This window comes from Macaca nemestrina, chromosome 7, assembly GCF_043159975.1.
Source record: "Macaca nemestrina isolate mMacNem1 chromosome 7, mMacNem.hap1, whole genome shotgun sequence".
NCBI classification, from domain to species: Eukaryota; Metazoa; Chordata; class Mammalia; order Primates; family Cercopithecidae; genus Macaca; species Macaca nemestrina.
This window is the reverse complement of record NC_092131.1, coordinates 99,676,657-99,687,985: the sequence shown is the minus strand read 5'-3', so window position 1 is coordinate 99,687,985 and position 11,329 is coordinate 99,676,657. Positions and strand designations below refer to the sequence as shown.

Genomic DNA, 11,329 nt, shown 5'->3' with positions numbered 1-11,329 from the left:
TGGATCTTCTGGCTTAGGATCCCACAGGCTACAACCAAGGTATCAACGAGGGTGGGTCATCTTAAGACCCGACTGGGGCCGGATCTGCTTCCAAACTCACTCACGTGGTTGTTAACAGGATTCAAGCTCCTTGTGGGCTATCGGAATGGGGGCCTCATTTCCCCACTGGCTGGTGGATGGAGGCTGTCCTGTGTTCCTTGCCACATGGGCCTCTGCAGCATGGCAGTGGGCTCCATTAAAGTAAGCAAACCAAGAATAATGCAAAACAGAGAGGGGGAGAGAGAGAGAGAGAGAGAGATGGAAGTCATGATCTTTTATAATCTAGGCTCAGAAGTGACATCCTTTCCCTTTTGCCATATGTTACTCATTAGAAGCAAGGAGATCTAGCCCACACTCATGGGGAGGGAACTACACAAGGATATGAGGCCCAGGAGGCAGGGCTCACTGGGGGCCTCGTTTCAAGGCTGCCTACCACTGCTCCTTTACTTGCCCATTTTGACTCATCCTCCCCAAAAGGACACTCTCATACATTGCTCTTTTTTCAACTTATTTTATTTTCAGTGATTTTGTAATGCATATGCATATCATCATTTAATATTTCTGTAACTTTTCATTCAGATATTTACCGAGAAAGTATAAAGTATTCCCTTATGTGTACCTCTACAGCTTCTTTCCTTTGAGAATTTCTGATACCTTAAGATCAGTGATATAATTCTGCTATTGCCTCCTTTCTTCTAAGCTGGGATCCAGCTAATGAGCCACTGGGGGACCAAGGCTCAAGATCAGTCATGTACGCCCTCCTTTCTAGCCCAGTGACCCCTCACACAGCACGTCTTTGGGCCTGAAGGTCGTTCTATCTGTCCACAAACACAGAATAAGCCACCATCTAGAAACTGCCCTTAATTCACAATGCCATTCTCCCTTTGCTGCCTAGGAAGATGAGCTATGCTGAGTTTCCCTTGCCCAACCCAGGAAGACTGAAGGCAGGCTCTCAGTTCTGTCTCTGCCTATGTCCATCTCCAGACCAGGAGGGCACAGTCTTCCCTTTCCTCTTGTGTCCTAACACAGTGCCATCAGTCAGGGCCCTGCACAGCCCTGCTGAGACACCCCTGTGGCCATACTTGTTCCAACCTCCAACACATGACAGTATAAATTCATGATCATCCAGAGCATCATAAACACAGCTCCATCTCAGGAAACTCAGAATGCCAAAGTCTTCTTCTTGTCTCTTTTGTGCAGCTTTGTCCTCTATCAAAACTTTTGGACCTTCAGAGTGCTTGACGAGCAAAGGAGAAATTGCTTAGACTGGTGTCACTTCATCACTTCCTGCTTGCGTGGCCCCATTCTGCCCCTCTCTGTGCTCTCTGCCCACTGTTCTCTGTTGTCAGCCTCACAACACCCAGGAGAAGTTACAGTCAGTATCAGTGGTTGCCTCCTAGCTCCCGTAGGGTGATTGATGCCTCTCCACTTTTGTTCAAGTTATCCTCAGTATCTCTGATGCTCTTCTCATCTGACTAGCTCTTCTTCCTCCTTTAGAACTCAGCCAGATGCCAGTTTCAGGAAACTACATCTTATTCTAAGCTCCAGAGTGGCCCTCATGTGACAGAATATAGTGCCACCATATGACTTAATATATTCTCTTGAAATGTTTTATTTGTACACTTACCTCCACGTGGGACTTTTGCCAAGATGGGTCCAATGCCAATGTTATCGACTCATGGTTACTGAGCGTTATCTTACATCAACTACCCTGAAAACCTAGGCATTGTTTTTATTTTCACTTTGCACATAAGGAAACCAAGGCGATATCGCTTGCTGGAGGTCACGAGGTTAAGAAGGAGCACAAGGAAGTTTCAAATCCAATCTGTCAGACCACAAAGTTCATGCACTAAACCATTAGGCTACACTGCCTAGTTCTTCTCTCCTCTACCTCTCAGCCCTCAGCCCTCTGCCGTCTTCCCCATCCTCTTAGCAAGGGGGCCCAGCACTAAGTTGGTACGTAATCAATGTTTGTCTAATACAACGGAGTTGGACCGTTTTTTACAGATAAGAAAATTACATTCCTACTGCCTTCATCAGAGCGAGGAAAATGAACAGGACTTTTTATATATCGGGGTTTTTAATAGATTTATTTCATGTTTTCCTAAGTGACTGAATAATCATCATTCTCATCAATACGTGCAGGCACAATACAAACTGCAGATTAAAAGGCTATATACTTACAAATGTAATTTGTTGTTGAAATGTAAACGTCTTGTACTTACATGCCTCTAGATTCAGCTCTGAAACACATCAACCAGGCTAAGGTGCATTATTAAAAATTAGGGGGAAAGAATATTAACTAGATTTGCAAAATGTACAGTAATTTGTAAGGTGGCTCTTAACTGTTGCTGAGCCAAGGCTGTTCATCTGCCGTTCCTCACTGTCCCTTAAATACCCCTCTGTCACTTCGGTGGAAGGAGAATGATGTATATTTCTAATTATAACCAACCAGACACTTCCACACTCTGTTTGGTTCCCTGCAGGTTACACTATTTGCCAATATCCATTTAACTGTAGCAGTAACAGGAAAAACTCCCAAATCCAACCAGCTAAAAATTCTTTGGCTCTCTTCCACTTTAGTGGAATCATACTTTTGCACTTGCGGTCATCTTTATATACGAGAGGAGAGCAAGACTGGGAGAAAGCTGGTGTTAAAAATAGAGCAAAGTTCCAGACTCTCACTCTCTAGAGCTCATGGAAGTTCTGGCTTCTTATTATTAATGATTAGCGTTGACACCATCCCCCAACCTCAAGAGCATACTGAGGATCTTCAGGGAACCCCAGCTTTATCTGGGCAGCTGCCAGGGTTGGCATCTATCCGAAGATTCTGTTCTCCTCCTGCCCATCATGTCAAGGTACCATGCAGGGTGAGTCAAGGTGAGAAGCGTATGTGTCCACCCCCTGAGGCCTGCCTGCCACCCTGAAACCTTTGCCACCTCTCCCATAGCCACCACCTCCCTCTTTCTCATGCCTAAGGCTGCCTTGGCCCTGAATACCTCCACATGCCCCAACATTTGCCACTGAGGGATGGGCTTACCAATCAGCTACATCACTAAATTAAATACTGACAATATGCTACCAATAAGAGAACAACTTCTAGTTACAAAATTCAGCTTTTCTTGATAATGCCCCTGCTTGTGAATCTAACACAAAAGTCTCTCTAGGGATAAAATTCTAGAATAGTTAAGAATGTATTTTTAGGCAGATGAAAGCTTTTTAGAAGATCTTGGATTTGACTGCATCATAAACAGTGCAGGGATGAGCAAGCAAAGGGGAGGGGAACATGGGCTGTGTACTTTCCATGCCAAGCACTGTGCCAGAGTCTAAATTCAGAATATATCATTTCATTGCTGCTCTCACCCTTTGGGTAGATATGAAGATCTATATTCCTTTTTTTTTTTTTTTTTTTGAGATGGAGTCTGGCTCTGTCTCCCAGGCTGAAGTGCAGTGATGCGATCTCGGCTCACTGCAAGCTCCGCCTCCTGGGTTCATGCCATTCTCCTGCCTCAGCCTCCCGAGTAGCTGGGACTACAAGTGCCCACCACCACGCCTGGCTACTTTTTTTTTTTTTTTTTTGTATTTTTAATAGAGACGGGGTTTCACCATGCTAGCCAGGATAGTGTCAATCTCCTGACCTTGTGATCTGCCCACCTCAGCCTCCCAAAGTGCTGGGATTACAGGTGTGAGCCACCGAGCCCGGCCTGAAGATCCATATCCTTGTAGTTGTGGAGACTGTGGCTCAAGGAGATCACATAGCTCTTCTGAGGTCACATGTCAAAATCGAAACTTGAGCCCTGCTCAGGGGATCTCCAAAGTGTTGATTTTCCCTTGACACTATATGGGGACCAGGGACAAGTGTTGGCCTGCGTCAAGTAAAGGTGCAGCTTCTGCACATGGAGCCAGGACAAGAGCTGCTCTTCTAGAGAAGGATGCATGGCAAGTTCCAGATTCTCATTATTTGGAGCTCATGGAAGATTCTAGGCTTTTCTTATTAATGTTTAGTACTGACACCATTACCCTCACCTTGAGAGCACAGCAAGGACCTTCACAGCAAGCATCCCAGCTTGATCACAGCTGTCACCAGGGTTGGCACGTATCAGAAAGTGCCTCCAACAGACACCTATAACAGAGTTGGCATCTGCCCAAATCCAGTGCCTAGGTGAGGGACTGTGCCCAGGCAGAGGCAAGGAACTACACGGGAAAGGCCAAGTAACCAGAAGATGCACCAGATGCGCTTGGAGAGTTGCAAGGAAGCAAGAGAAGGGCCCCAGGGAGGGCCAGGGCAGGCCCACAGAAACTGGTTCATGGCTGGAACTCCATCTATTTGGTAACTGGAGGACAGCGCAGAGACCTTAGCAGATAACTCAGTCATCTGCAGATGAGAGCCTCAGGACTAGGGAGGGATCTACTCTAAGCCTGGCCTGATGCTGAAGTGCTAAGCATATATGCCAAGTCCTGGATAAGGCAGATCCCTGGGGAATATCCCTGGTATCTTAGGTTACCAGATTGAGAGACCTGCAGAGTTGTGGAGAAGTGAGGACACTGACTCTGTCAAGGCCTCGGAGAAAGCTTGAATATGACCACATTTTACAGAAACCAACAAGATGACCAATGCCCTCCACATTCGGTCAGTCAGCACATTACTCAGTCGCCAAAGCCTTTTTTGGGCACATGTGATTCTTTCATTCTACCAAGAGTTGGTGCCACCTGACTATGCAGTGTGTTATGTTCTTCTCTGGGTATACAAAGACAAAAGCCAGGTTCTGTGCTAGGTATCAGAGGAGATGAGTCAGCCAGGCAGACCGAGATTCTCCTTCATGGAGTTTATAATCTAGTAGAGAAGATAGGATGCAAATTAGAACAGTTATAATATCAAGCTATAATATCAAACTAAGAATCCCAGTGGAGGAGCAAAAAAAAACAAGCTTTGTATAACAGGAAAGAAAGAAGAGAACTTCTGGTACAGGGAGGAGAAAGCAGGGTGCCTGAGTTGATTTGGTGAGACGTCCAAGAACATGGGAGTTTTGCCGTAAAAATTATGAGGGACTAGAAGGCATGGGCTGTAGGACTGAGCTTCAGGTCTGGGGTGACCCTCCTCTACATGGCATGTGCCCCTTCTGTCCTCTCCAGCTGATCCATTCCAATCCAGAAGTCAATGCTCCTTAGCATCCTTCATGTCTATGCTAGACCTCAAAATGCCATCCCCCACTCTCCCTGCTTTTCCAGTGAAATACACTCTTCTCCTGACAATTGCTGGCCACAGTCCCCTCCACCATGAAGTGGTCCAAGATCAGATCTCTCTATCTTGACATCATTGTTGAATCCCCATCCCGCTGAGCATGCAAGACTGGGTGACTAGAGTTAGCAGGTCTCTCTTTACCAAAGTGTACTTTGTGATATGAAACAGCAATACTCCTGAAACAGGGGATGGAAAACCAATCTGTCCTTCTGATCATATTTGAAAAATACTAGAGAATATTGCAATGATCATGTAGGAAATTGTTATTAAACAGAGTGATCATTTGGGACACCAATAATCCCACCTTATGTGTCTATTTTCTAAGTATGAATTCTAGAGAGGATTTTTCTTCCACCTTGTGAATCTATGAGTTCTTGGATATGTATTTTCATAGGAACTTTTCCTGAAATTGCCTCTGTCTTTAAATTGTAAGAGGACCTTGAGAACAGAGATGTCATTTTTTAACTCATTCTCCCATCTTTGCTACTCTATGAGGCCTGAATGCTGACCTGGCAACCTAGGGGACATACAAGGGGCTTAGTCTTTGTGGACACTGTTGTCTGACTGAATCTAGGGATGCTTAATGCAAGTCAGCCCTTCTGTGAGGACAAGCTTGCTCAGATCCATTCTGCAAGGCCTCCATGGTCTACCTATTCCAGGTAGTAGAATTCTAAAGCCCTAGGAAATTGCATCCTTTGGCTTAAGTTCTTTCTCCTCAGTAGCATGAAGCAGCATAATGTAATAGAAAATGACCCTCAAATCAGGCAAGCTGAGCTCTAAGAGCACCTTTGGTAATGACTAGCTGTGTGGGCAAAGTACTATACTCAACCTTTTCAAAGCTCTGTTTATCTTCATAATGAGATTAGCCCATTCCAGAAAGATGTGAATATGAAACAAGTCTGGACTGTTGTAGGCCCTCAGTAAATGACAGCTATATACGACATTCCCTCTTTGAATTTCCAAATTTTAATGAAAATCATTTTTAAGAATGGAATCTATGCTTTTTAAAAACTATTTTGAGTGTACACAATTATATTTCTAACGGGCTGACTGAAGCTCAGACACATCTCCATAAAATACATTTATACACATATTATATATCCAGACCCTATACACTACGTCCCTATATACCTGAGTGTGCAGGGGATGGAAAACCAATCTGTCCTTCTGATCGTATTTGAAAAATACTAGAGAACATTGCGATGATCATGTAGGAAATTGTTATTAAACAGAGTGATCATTTGGGACACCAATAATCCCACCTTATGTGTCTATTTTCTAAGTATGAATTCTAGAAAGGATTTTTCCTCTACCTTGTGAATCTCTCTCTCTCTCTTTCTCTCTCTCACCCACACACATACACACACACCTCATCCCAAATTAATTGCAGGTGTAATAAGTATTTGGTTCCAGCATTAACTCCCATTCACTCCTTACTAAGGAATTATCATTGCTAAACTGAATTAACATCGCTGTGTCTTGTATCGTAAACATACCTGCCAAAAAGAGCTTCCCTAGAGTTCCTTAGTCACCAGTCCCTGAACTTAACCCTGGCTGGGCTGGACCTGCGGCAGCACCAGTTCACCTGGTTGCCATGAGAAAGAAACAGAACACGGTCCTTTGACAGAACTAACAAGGTCCTTGAGGGTTTGCTTCAGCCCTCAAATAAGAGGAAGAATGCCACACACAGCTCTGTGCCTCCATGGATGTAAGAAACACCTGCCACACCTTGGGGATAACTTCTACACCTGGCTCTTCTGACATAATTGGCTGTTAACTAGATCATATCACTAATGGAGTTTCATCGTCCTTATTCGTGCACCTGTCTTTCTCCTGTGCAGGACTGTGAGTTTTTGTGCACGTGGAGTTTGTTTTATTCATCTCTGTGTCCCCAGCGCCTGCCTTCTGTAGCTTTTGGCACACACTTTGTTAGTTGAATGAATGGATGGGTGAGTGACACATTTACTATCTGGGTCCCTATATCAGCTTTGATCTAGAGTCACAAGAAAATTTTTAAAAATAATTATTTTTTTTTGTTTTTTGTTTTTGTTTGTTGGTTTGTTTTGAGGTGGGGTCTCACCCTATTGCCCAGGCTGGAGTTCAGTGGCACAATCTCGGCTCACTGCAACCTCTGCCTCCCAGGTTCAAGCAATCCTCCTGCCTCAGCCCCCCTAGTAGCTGGGACTACAGGCATGCACCACCATGCTCAGCTAATTTTTGTATTTTTAGTAGAGACAGGATTTCGCCATGTTGGCCAGGCTGGTCTTGAACTCCTGACCTCAGGTGATCCACCCACCTCGGCCTCCCAAAGTGCTGAGATTACAGGCATGAGCCACTGCATCCAGCCCTATTTACTCTATTCTTAATGATCATCAAGTATTATCTCCTCCACAACCAGCTGCTGAGTCTTTTGACAATGAACAGCAGGTGATTATGTTGACCTGTACCACATCCTTGCATGTATCAGGTTCAGCCTCAAGGCGATGCCTCATCCTGTCACCCCCTCTACAGCATTACCACCCCGAGTCACTCTCCATTCTGTGTCTCTCTCCTGGTCTTATTTTGGACTGTTGGAGATCAAAATGAACTGGGACATGGGCGTCCCCAGAAGGCACTGGAAGGTTTGCCAATGAATACCTTATCTAATCAATATGCAATTACCCAAGGGGCTTAACTACTTTAAAACCCTCCTCTGACACCCTGAAACAGTGTGCCTCACCTGCCAGTCCTTGAGAACAATGCTTACCTGTCTGTCTTCTCCTCTTTCCTCCCTGACAGTCATTACTGCTCACTTTCTTTCTTTCTCCCTCTCTTCTTCCCCCTCACTCCCATTAGAAAGCTCACATCAGTCTCTGGAACGAGTTAATATGCTGGCTGGAAAATCTACTGGCTCAGGTGGATTTCCTCTTCGAGAAATCATCAACCCCGATTAAATCATCAAACAGCTCAATCCTTCCAAACAAAAGTGACTGCTTAATGTTCTACACCTTTGATTAGCCTTTTCCTCAACACCCTCTGGTTTACCACAGTCATCAAAAAAAAATTAAGGAAGGAGCCTCCAGCCTCTGAAGTGTATTCCTGGGGGAATCATCCTTTATTGATTTTACTATTAGCCACCTGCCAGGCCTTGAGGGATTTTCAGAAAACATCTTCCTCTGTGTCTACAGAAGGGCACTGGGGGGTCACTGGCAGCCCCTGCTGTCCCAGCAGGCTCCACAGCTATCGGTCCTGGCCAGACAGGACACTTGCACTTGAAACAGAATCCTGTGCTCAGAGAATATTCCTGTGCTCCCCCAGTATCTTTCAGTTGCCAAGCCGTTAGGTGGTCTTGGTGCTGAAAATGGAGCTGGTATTTTCAGTTCTATTCTCTTCTTTGTTTCTGTTGACTTTCAGGAAGAAAAAGCAGGATTGTTGACTTTACACCATCATCTTCACTGTGGCCTGAATGTTTGTGCTCCCCCCGCTTCCCTCCACCCCAGGAAAGTCATGTTGATATCTAATCTCCAATACAATGGTATTAAGAGGTGGGGGGCTTCTGAGAGGTGATTAGGTCATGGGGGTGCTTAATGCCCTTATTAAAAGGCCCCATGATGTACATGTACCACATTTAAGCCCTTATCCTCAGCAAATTAACACAGGAACAGAAATCAAACACCACATGCTCTCACTTATAAGTGGGAACTGAACAATGAGAACACATGGACGCAGGGAAGGGAACATCACACACTGGGGCCTGTTGGGGTGTGGGGGGAGGGAGAGCATCAGGGTAAATAGTTAATGCATGCAGGGCTTATTACCTAGGTGATGGGTTGATAGGTGCAGCAAGCCACCATGGCACACATTTAGCTATGTAACAAACCCACACGTCCTGCACCGTACCTGGGAACTTAAAAAAAAAAAAAAAAAAAAAAAAGCCTCCAGGGAGCTTGTTCTTCCACTTCTGCCATGTAAAAAACACAGTAAGAAGTTGCCAATTATGAACCAAAATGTGGGCCCTCACCAGACACCAAATCTTGCAGCACCTTAATCCTGGGTTTTCCAGCCTCCGGAACTGAGAGAAGTAAATGTATGTTGTTTAGAAATTACCTAATTTAAGGCATTTTTTAATAGCCGCCTGAACGGACAAAGACAGTCACCAAAACAGATGTCTTCCTCTGAGTTTCAAAGTAACAGCAGGAAGGGTTGAACCTTCATGTCTCTTTCTCCAAAGATGGAGTGAGGCTCTGTCTCTGTGCTGTTATTCTGTCCTCCCATCCATCTGAACATCTTTAGCAAATGGTTCCTCTCTCCTGCTGCTCTTCAGCTGTCCTGCTGTCCAGACTCTGGCAGCCTGGAGGTGGGTCCGGCCAACTGTGGGCCTGATTTCTGGGTAGAATTCACCCTAGCCTCAGTTCCCTCTTTGGGTGGGCTGGACTGTGTGACCTGAAAGAACAGAGTCTCAAGAGCTTTTTCATTCTCTGCATTCAAAAACAGGTAATGCCCAGGGTGGTTAAAAATGTGGGCTGGGATCCCATTACTGGGTATATACCCAAAGGATTATAAATCATGCTGCTATAAAGACACATGCACACATATGGTTATTGCAGCAGTATTCACAATAGCAAAGACTTGGAATCAACCCAAATGTCCATCAGTGTCAGACTGGATTAAGAAAATGTGGCACATATACACCATGGAATACTGTGCAGTCATAAAAAAGGATGAGTTTGTGTCATTTGTAGTGACATGGATGCAGCTGGAAACCATCATTCTCAGCAAACTGTCACAAGAACAGAAAACCAAACACTGCATGTTCTCACTCATAGGTGGGAATTGAACAATGAGATCACTTGGACACAGGAAGGGGAACATCACACACCGGGTCCTATTGTGGGGAGGGGGTAGGAGGGAGGGATAGCATTAGGAGATATACCTAATGTAAATGACGAGTTAATGGGTGCAGCACACCAACATGGCACACGTACACATATGTAACAAACCTGCACGTTGTGCATATGTACCCTAGAACTTAAAGTGTAATAATAAAAATAAATAAATAAATAAATTTCTGTTGTTTATAAAAATAAAAAAAAACGTGGGCTGGGGAGTCAGATTACCTGTGTTTGAGTCCTAATTCTGCCCCTGCTGCCTGTGAGCTTTCCACAGGCCACCAGTTTTTCTCAATCCAGCTATCACATAAGCTGTACAGGCTGAACTGAATTCATGTGGACCAGTGCAGTGTCAGTCGCCAAGGTCAGTGGCTGAGCCTGAAGCTGACACACATTGCTTCTTCCCAGGTACCCATACTTCACCAGGGGCAGAGAAATTTTCCAGTCTCCAAAATGAATCTCCCCAACACCTCAAAATCCATGGCTCCTCCATGCCTGATAATTTTATAATTTGTTTCTTCTACCCTGGGAAGAGAGGGGAGGGCGGAGGAAAAATGGTGCCTGGGTGGGTCATTGTCACTCCACTTTCCAGTCTTGCCATTTAATGGGGGGTCCTTTTCTTTGTAAGTCCTTGGTGACCTCACAAAGGGATGATGAGGGGGACTGTAATGCTACCATGTATCAGCCTTGTAGGGAGTGTTATAGGGATGGTTTTGGCGAGAGGCATTTCCAGGACATTGTATCCCAAAGCTTTCAGCATAAAACAGAATATAAAGATAATCCTGAAAATCCTAAAACTTTTGGAGGCATTATCAGACAGGAAGGAGTTTCTTAGACTCTAGAAAGACAGCACATGTTAGGAAAGACACCAGACAACGAGACAGAGACATGAGTTTCAGGATAAGCCTCGTCCATGAGAATTGCAGTCTTGGCCAAGGCAGCAAAACTCCTGGAGCCTTGGCTTTCCGAACTCTAAACCATGGATAACAGTTTCTTTTTCCCAAGTCTGGTGAGAAATTTTCATGGGGATTTTGTGATTAAGACATTTGAAAATAATGATGTGCTATCAATATTATCATAAATTATGAATCATTATGGTAGGTAAAAGGGGAGTCTGAAAGTTAGATTTGTTCAGTGCTTCTCAGAATTGTCTGAGGAAAGAGGATTCTTTCTAGGTAAG

General features: G+C 44.7%; 1 long non-coding RNA gene across 2 annotated transcripts; it reads right to left on the bottom strand.

Annotated features, from left to right (window-relative positions):
- Positions 1-8,352: 8,352 nt before the first annotated feature.
- Positions 8,353-10,757, bottom strand: LOC105479338 (uncharacterized). 2 transcript variants are annotated; one of them, XR_011625406.1, is made up of 3 exons: positions 10,378-10,757; positions 9,079-9,703; positions 8,353-8,667 (listed from the first exon to the last, which is right to left on the bottom strand). It is a non-coding gene; the product is annotated as an uncharacterized lncRNA (long non-coding RNA). The 2 variants fall into 2 exon arrangements; XR_985814.2 differs by having other exon boundaries at positions 9,368-9,703.
- Positions 10,758-11,329: the final 572 nt, after the last annotated feature.